This window comes from Megalobrama amblycephala, linkage group LG2, assembly GCF_018812025.1.
Source record: "Megalobrama amblycephala isolate DHTTF-2021 linkage group LG2, ASM1881202v1, whole genome shotgun sequence".
Classification (NCBI taxonomy): domain Eukaryota; kingdom Metazoa; phylum Chordata; class Actinopteri; order Cypriniformes; family Xenocyprididae; genus Megalobrama; species Megalobrama amblycephala.
This window is the reverse complement of record NC_063045.1, coordinates 25,344,561-25,352,672: the sequence shown is the minus strand read 5'-3', so window position 1 is coordinate 25,352,672 and position 8,112 is coordinate 25,344,561. Positions and strand designations below refer to the sequence as shown.

The 8,112-nt window shown below is 37.4% G+C and overlaps 1 long non-coding RNA gene across 1 annotated transcript; it reads right to left on the bottom strand.

The window, feature by feature from the left end:
* Positions 1-207: 207 nt before the first annotated feature.
* On the bottom strand, positions 208-1,240 carry LOC125262857. Its single transcript, XR_007183642.1, has 3 exons — positions 892-1,240; positions 527-676; positions 208-293 (listed from the first exon to the last, which is right to left on the bottom strand). It is a non-coding gene; the product is annotated as an uncharacterized LOC125262857 (long non-coding RNA).
* Positions 1,241-8,112: the final 6,872 nt, after the last annotated feature.

Here is an 8,112-nt window from a genome sequence, read left to right as displayed (position 1 = left end):
AGCATAGGTGCTGTTGATTTGGCTGGAGCGAATATTTCTATGCAGCTTGGAAAAGTCCACCATGGTGTACTGAAAGATCAAACAAAGTTGAACAAAAATGAACTAAAATATAGAACGCTATTGTTGGATTAAAAGGTCAGCAAGAATTCTCAATTATCAAGACAGAAATTAATTTTAGTTATAATAATTGTTTCACATCATTTTTACCTCAACTAGTGTGTGCTGTAGATCAGTGTTGAGCGGTGATTGTTCTGCAAACCTTCTGATTCCAAAAACAAAAACCTTTAATAGTCCTAAAATTGGAACAGTGTTTCAGTTTCAGTATTTACAAAAGGTTGTATTATTCTTTCATATATATATATATATATATATATATATATATATATATATATATATATATATAAATCTCAACATATCACAACACACAATAATAATAAAAAAGTCAAAAGCCTAAAAAAAAAACTTTACATATTTAATTAACTTCAGCTTATATTAATATTTAAACAGATGGCTGAAAATCTCTCACCGATCAGCACAATGACCAGCAGCCCGTTCATCAGACCAGATATGATGATAATAACCTGGCATTGTGTCTGATTCTGATCAATAAAATCCACTGCTGTATGATTGTGACACTCAGTTGTATGATTGTGACACTCAGTTAGTTGAGTTGATTCTGTAAAGAAAGTGTCCACAGTCTCTTACAGTAAATACTGTTACTTTTGCAATGTGCAATGGCTAAAGAGTTGCATTGCACTGAAAATATTGATAATATATGTTATTTATGAATATAATTATGTTTTCATATCTAAAAATGTAGTTAATGGCAAGTATGTATGTAATCAGTTATCATCAGTATGTCTTGATCACTGAAAAAGTAAATGAACTCACCGGCGATGTACAGTCTGGTGCTGTTGCTGAGTTTTGGAGGTGTGCCTGTTTTCATACAGTAATAAACTCCTAATTCATCAGCAGTCACATTTTTTATAACCAGACAATGTTTAAATTGCACTGAATATTTGTTTCTGAATGTATTATTATAGTAAAAAGGTGATTTTGGTGTTGAGAATGATCGTAGAATCACTGTTGGAGGATCTGGTGTTTTCAGTAAAATCCAATAAACCTCATTATCATCAAGATCACAGTTTATGGTCACATTTGATCCCAAATCAGTCTGTTGATCTGTCACTACAGCTTGACAGCAGATGAATGCATCTATAAGATAAAAACATAAGATTACCGACATAAACCCGTGTGACGTATAACATAACGTAGCCTATAATTTTAATAATCTTACAAAGCATGTATATATAGACATATCATATAATAAACTCACAAAGCTGAAGCTGAATGATCTTCATGTTTTTTCCAAGATTAAAACACCTCAATATGAATCTTCTGCCTGCCACATAACTTCTGCCCAAATCTACTGCAGCTCTGAAGCAAAGACAGGAAGACAAAAAAAAAAAAAAAAAAACTTCCCACATCAAGCAGAGGAAATAAAAGTCAAATTCGTTCTGACCACACGTTTTTACACCTAATGCCCCTATTACCATCACCACTTTGTTAATCAAGTTAAAGGGATAGTTTATCCAAAAATGAAAATTATGTCATAATTTATTCTCACCCACCCAGAAGATATTTTGAAGAATGTCGTTAACCAAACCGTTGATGCCATTGACTTCATTGGTATTTTTATCCCATACTATGGAAGTCAGTGGGGCCTATCAACTGTTTGGTTACCCATATTCTTCAAAAAACTTTTTTTGTGTTCAGCAGAAGAAAGAAATTCATGCAGGTTTGGAACAACTTGAGGGTGAGAATAAATGATGACATAATTTTCATTTTTGGGTGAACTAAAGCCAGGCTCGCAGGCATTTTTTTTTTCTTTTCTGGAGAAAGCGCATACGATGCTGTCGGCTCGCCGTGCAGCACAGTCCGTGTACCAACTGCTTTGACACAATTATCAGGTTAACTAACTCATAATAGATCACAGCCTATCGAGTGTCTGAACTAATTTAAGCATGTTTAATATTTTATCACGTCTCAGTAGCTTTGGTAAATTTCTCAGATCACAGTTGAAATTCTCAAAACTATTTTCCAACCTCCATATCGTCCTCTCACTTATTCACATCATAAAAACATTTTAACATTCGTTTTAACAACTTGCCAATGTTCTGTAACATACCTGTAATTCCACATATAGTGGTGAATGTACAGTTCTAATGTCAGGCTCCTGTCATCTGGGTTGGTCTTGTCTTGTTCCTGACATTCATGTGCTGTGTTGTGTGTTTGGAGGGTGTTGTCTGGATCCTGGCTCTGCCTTGTTTAATGTGGAATCTTTTCTGGTTAATTTCTTCTTTTCAGTCCATTGAGGTCAGATGTGAGTAAAGGCCCCAATATACTTCAAGCGATGATAATTCAACTGGTGTGCTGATCATTTCAAACTGGTCATTTCGAACAAAATCAGGTAAAAACAAAGTTCATTTGGAGTTCATTTTGGGAGTTTCAAAAAAAAGTTTGTTCTGGCTGGTAAACACCTTCAAACTATCATTGGTCTGTGGTGATAGTAGGTGTGGCTCTTCTCCTCCTTTGATATGAAAATCTTTTCTGGTTCATGTGAGGCCTCCATAGATCAGATTTGTTGGTCCAGCACATCCCACAGATGAAATGAGATCTGGGGAATTTGGAGGCCAGGGCCTTGAACTCTTTATCACATTCCTTAAACCATTTCTGAACAATTTTTGCAGTGTGGCAGGGTGCACCATTGCCATGTATATGATCTGCAACAATCTTTAGGTGGGTGATATGTGTCAAAGTAACATCCACATGAATGCCAGGACCCAAGGTTTCCCAGGAGAACATGATAGGCAGGGTATCCTGTCATCCACATAAGATTACAACAAATGCAAACGGCAATCAATTCAATTAATTCCCGTTGGACAAAATCAAGCCTCTAATGATCCCAGCCTACTATGTCTTGTGTTTAAGGACTTTTATGTTGAAGTGATTTTCTGTTCCCATTGTTAGGGACCAAGCACCAAAGGTGTGTAGGCACCTATTGTATCTGTTGCTGTTCTTCTTCTTTATCTTCTTCTTCTTCTTCCGCTCTGGAAGTCTATGGCAGCCCATAGAACAGCTTATGGGAAAGTTAGGAAATTTGGCACACAGATAGAAGCCAGTCTGAACTGTGTCCATAGCAAATTTGGAGTCTCTATCTCAATCGCTCTTGCTCCACCATCTGTCCAAATTTGCATGCACGTTTATGCTAATAACTTTTGAAATGTAAGAGCTAGAAACAATTATTTTTTCCGCTTCCTTGGCTCAAGATGATTCGATTCCTAGACAGTTGGTCCAATTTTCACCAAAATCGAATCATATCATCTTCAGACCATTCCTGCAAAAAGTTATGGATTTCGTGTTGATAGACAAAACCGTTTTTGTATACCACAGCGATGAATTTGAGTCTTGATGCCAAAATGACTCTTGAGGCTGTATCTCTGCAATGCTTTGATATATTGACACCAAATTTTGTGAGTGTCATTGTCACCTCACTATGACCATGCCACATTAATTTGGTCACAGCGCCACCTATTAGTCAAAAGTGATAAACCAGTAAACCAGTTGTGCCTTCTTTGTGCTTAGCCCTGTAATTGCTGCTTGCAGCTATATTTTCTCATTGTTCCTGTGTTTAGTTCTTGTTTCCCTTGTTGCATTGCCTACCTTGTTTGTTTCCTTAGTTATCCTCATTTATTACCATGCCTACTCATTGCCTTCATTGTCCCTCATTAGCCCCTTGTTAACCTGTGTATTTAAACCCCAGTGTTTCCCTTGTTCATGTCTGGTGTTGTCCATGTATGGATGTATCGTGTGCATTTGTTTTAGTTTCTATTTTCCCCATGTTAGGATTATCTTGTTTCATTGCTTAGATTTACTTTTTTTTTTTTTTTTCTCTCAAATAAACTTTGTACTGCATTTGGATCCCATGCCCTGTTTTTACTAAAACTGTCTTGTTACATCGCCCTGCATTTTTTTCTTGTTTGAGAATCCTTTTCACTCGGATACACGTCACAATAGGGAAGAAAAGATAATCAAAAATTCTGTTTCAGCCTGAGTGACCCCATGGTGTCAGCTGACCATTGCAAGTGATGTGTCAACTTCAGCATTACCCGAGTGACACATTGCTTCACTGTTGTGCTTGTAAAATGATGTTCAAAGTTCCTAGTTTCTTCCTGAATGAAGTAGCCTTTTTAAGTGAAATGGCTGAATGAATGGTCTACTGCAGAGGTCTTCAGTCCTGCTCCTGTGGACCCAATGTTCTGCAGACTTTTACCCAAACCCTAATCAAACACACCTGAACTGGCTAATCAAGCTCTTCAGGCAAAGTCACTGGAAGGCAAGCCTGCAACCTTTAGCCAAAAAGCTTAATGGTTAAGGCCAGGGACACACTAGATGATTTTAAAACTGTGGAAGACCACAGATATAAGGGCAGTTTCAAATGATTTATAGCATTATAATCCTCTGAACACACACTGTAGATGATTCAGCCAGACCATGAGACCACGTGAGATCAAACGTGACTTGAGAAGAAAAACAAATGGAGGATAATCGACTGCCGACAAGTGGTCACATACTCAGATAAAGGTTCTGTTGTGGGTTCCCAGCCTGTGTCCATTCTCAAACCATTCCGCCCATTTCCACTGCAGAAAAGGCGGTTCAGAGTTGGAACGATCGTTTCAACTCTGGAACAAAAACTTGCTGGTCTCGAACGAAGCCGGGCCTCAGGGCATTCTACAGGAGAGCACATATTGATGTGTGGATCGTAGTTATATCAGACACTGTGGATAAACTTTGGGTTTGGGCGGGCCAAGAAATAAAACAATGACATTTCAATTAATTGCAGCCAGATGAGAGATAATCTGTTAATGTGTTGATTTCAGTAAAGACACAAAATGCTCATTTCATGGTAAAACGCAACAAATGCATTTGCATCACTCTTTTACTTTTTTTCCAACAACAACTCACCGGTAGATCTCTTCAGGAAAAACCAATAAATGAAAACATATGCCTTGAGCAACTCCTAGTGGTCACTAGAACACAAAGGAAAAACCCCACATGAGATATTGCTTAAAGGTGCCATAGAATGCTTTTTCACAAGATGTAATATAAGTCTAAGGTGTCCCCTGAATGTTTCTGTGAAGTTTCAGCTTAAAATACCCCATAGATTTTTTTTTTTTTAAATTTTTTTAACTGCCTATTTTGGGTCATCATTATAAATGCGCCGATTCAGAGCGTGTTCCCTTTAAATGCTCTTGGTCCCCGCCCCCGAGCTCGCAGCTCTATAATACATTGCATAAACAAAGTTCACACAGCTAATATAACCCTCAAAATGGATCTTTACGTCATGCAGCCTATCGGATCATGTAAATATAGTATTTATTTGGATGTTTACATTTGATTCTGAATGTGTTTGTTAGTGCTCCGTGGCTAAAGCTAACATTACACGCTGTTGGAGAGATTTATAAAGAATGAAGTTGTGTTTATACATTATACAGACCGCAAGTGTTTAATAATGAGAATAACGATGGCTCTTGTGTCCATGAATACAGTTAGAAAAAATGGTAACTTTAACCACATTTAAGAGTACATTAGCAACATGCTAACGAAACATTTACAAATATCACTAAAAATATCATGATATCGTGGATCATGTCAGTTATTATTGTTCCATCTGCCATTTTTCGCTGTTGTCCTTGCTTGCTTACCTGCATAAAGTCTGATGACTCGGCTCTGCAGCTCCAGATGTTAATACTGGCTGGCTTGTCTAATGCCTTGAACATGGGCTGGCATATGCAAAAGTTGGGGGCGTACATATTAATGATCCCGACCATTGCGTCACAGTCGGTGTTATGCTGAGATTTGCCTGTTCTTCAGAGGTCTTTTGCAAAAATCTAATTTACTTAAGAAGGAGGAAACAATGGTGATTGAGACTCACTGTATGTCATTTCAATGTACAGAACTAATTATTTAACTATGCTGAGGTAAATTCAATTTTCAATTCTAGGGCACCTTTAATAGTATTTGTTATATACTGCTCCAAAACATGAATGGTTGAGGATCCAAATGCAGTCTTTATTTAGAGGGTAATCCAAAAACAGAGTCAAAAAACAGGCAAAGGTCATACACAGGAGAGCAATCCAAACAATAACTGAGATAAGGGCAGATGTAAACTGAGAAATCCAAAAGACCAGTCAGAGAATCAAAAACAAGACATGGGAAAACCAGGATACAAGGCTCAGAGAAGCAGTACAAACAGACATGCAAGATCTAAAGGAGTGACTGATAAACCCGTTTGTGAGAATGACAAAAGTCTGGGGTGGAGTGCCCCCTGGTGGCTCTCAAGGGCACTCCAGCTGATGAACGTGACGGTGTTTGACACTGCACTGGAGTCTATCAGTGTGACCCTGCATGAGTTTTATGTAATTTACAATTTTATGTTAAAGTTTTTACACTGTTTTGTGCTGTTATATTCTGGCTGTTTGCTCTGCATCATTCTAATAACAGAATTTATAACAGAAACAGTTTTTGAAACACTAAAACAGGAATTTATTTATTTTTTTTTGCTAAAGGACAAATGATTAAACGATTCTGTATCACAGGTGTTCTTTCTTCATTTGGTGTTCACATTGTTAAATGTATTTTTTTTTTGGATAATTTTATATTTCTTAAGGTTAAAACAGCACATCATTTATGACTCCTGATTACACATTAGTCAAATAACCTTTTTGTCCAACACCCCATAGGCCTTTTTTTAATGTGCTTGCCACAATAAGAGTTGTTGCTGAAGATACACTGATCCCAGGCTACTTCTTTCTTGTGTATGATTTTTTTGCATAATTTTGGCATGTGTCACGCACACAATGATAGTGTCACAGTTCCCGTGTGTCCCGGACTCCATTTCCCATAATCCTCCTGTTCTCCACACCTGCACTCACTTCCCTCGTCTTCTCCTCTTCATTACGGATTGCCTGCACCTGATCGTCAGCACACCCTTTATAATGGACTCACTCCCTTCACTCCTTGTCTGTTCTTATGTTAATGCTATGTGCTATGTGTTTGGTTATGTTGATCTCCTTCGTTGCTAATAAATACCTATCTTTTGTGGATATCCGTGAACGCCTTATCTCTACAACAGCCAAACGTAACAGATAGCTGTTTAATCTGAAGAGGAACCGAGTGAACAGAGCATAAACAAATTATCAGAATGTCCAAGAGACTTGATTTTGGGCTCTTTGCTTGCACTGTGGCTTGATGGCCAAATGAAGCTCTTGATGGGTCCTGAGGCCCCAGCCATATCTCAGAAATCTGTGGAGAAAAATCCTGCAGTCTTCTTGTTGACAAAGTCTATAACTCCAGCATCCTGGTGCCACAGCAACAATAAAAGAAACAAAACGAACTGAAGGTATCTATGTATTTAACAGGCTTCAGTAGCTTTGTGTCCATATAAAAGACAATACAACTAATGCTGTAATACATACAACACAGGCAAGGCAAGTTTTTTTTCTTGGACAAAAAAATTTGTAAAACTAAAGACAAATGTTGTCAGACTTCTCCTAGTCTGTATTATTACAATTAATGGCAAAATTAATGTTTGAAAATGTATACTAACATTTCCTACAGGTGCATTGAAGTAAAAGATATAAACAACTATCTTAAAACTACCTTAGTAACTGAGTATGACATAAGCAAAAATTACTTATTTTAAATATGTAAAAAAGTTACATATTTAATAATATCTTAAAGGTGCCATCGGATTGAAAATTGAATTTACCTCGGCATAGTTGAATAACAAGAGTTCAGTACATGGAAATGAAATACAGTGAGTCTCAAACTCCATTGTTTCCTCCTCCTTATATAAATCTCATTTGTTTAAAAGACCTCCGTAGAACAGACGAATCTCAACATAACACCGACTGTTACGTAACAGTCGGGGTGTACGCCCACAATATTTGCATATGCCAGCCCATGTTCCCAACATTATGAAAGGCATTACACAAGGGCAGCCAGTATTAACGTCTGGATCTGTGCACAGCTGAATCATCAGACTAGGTA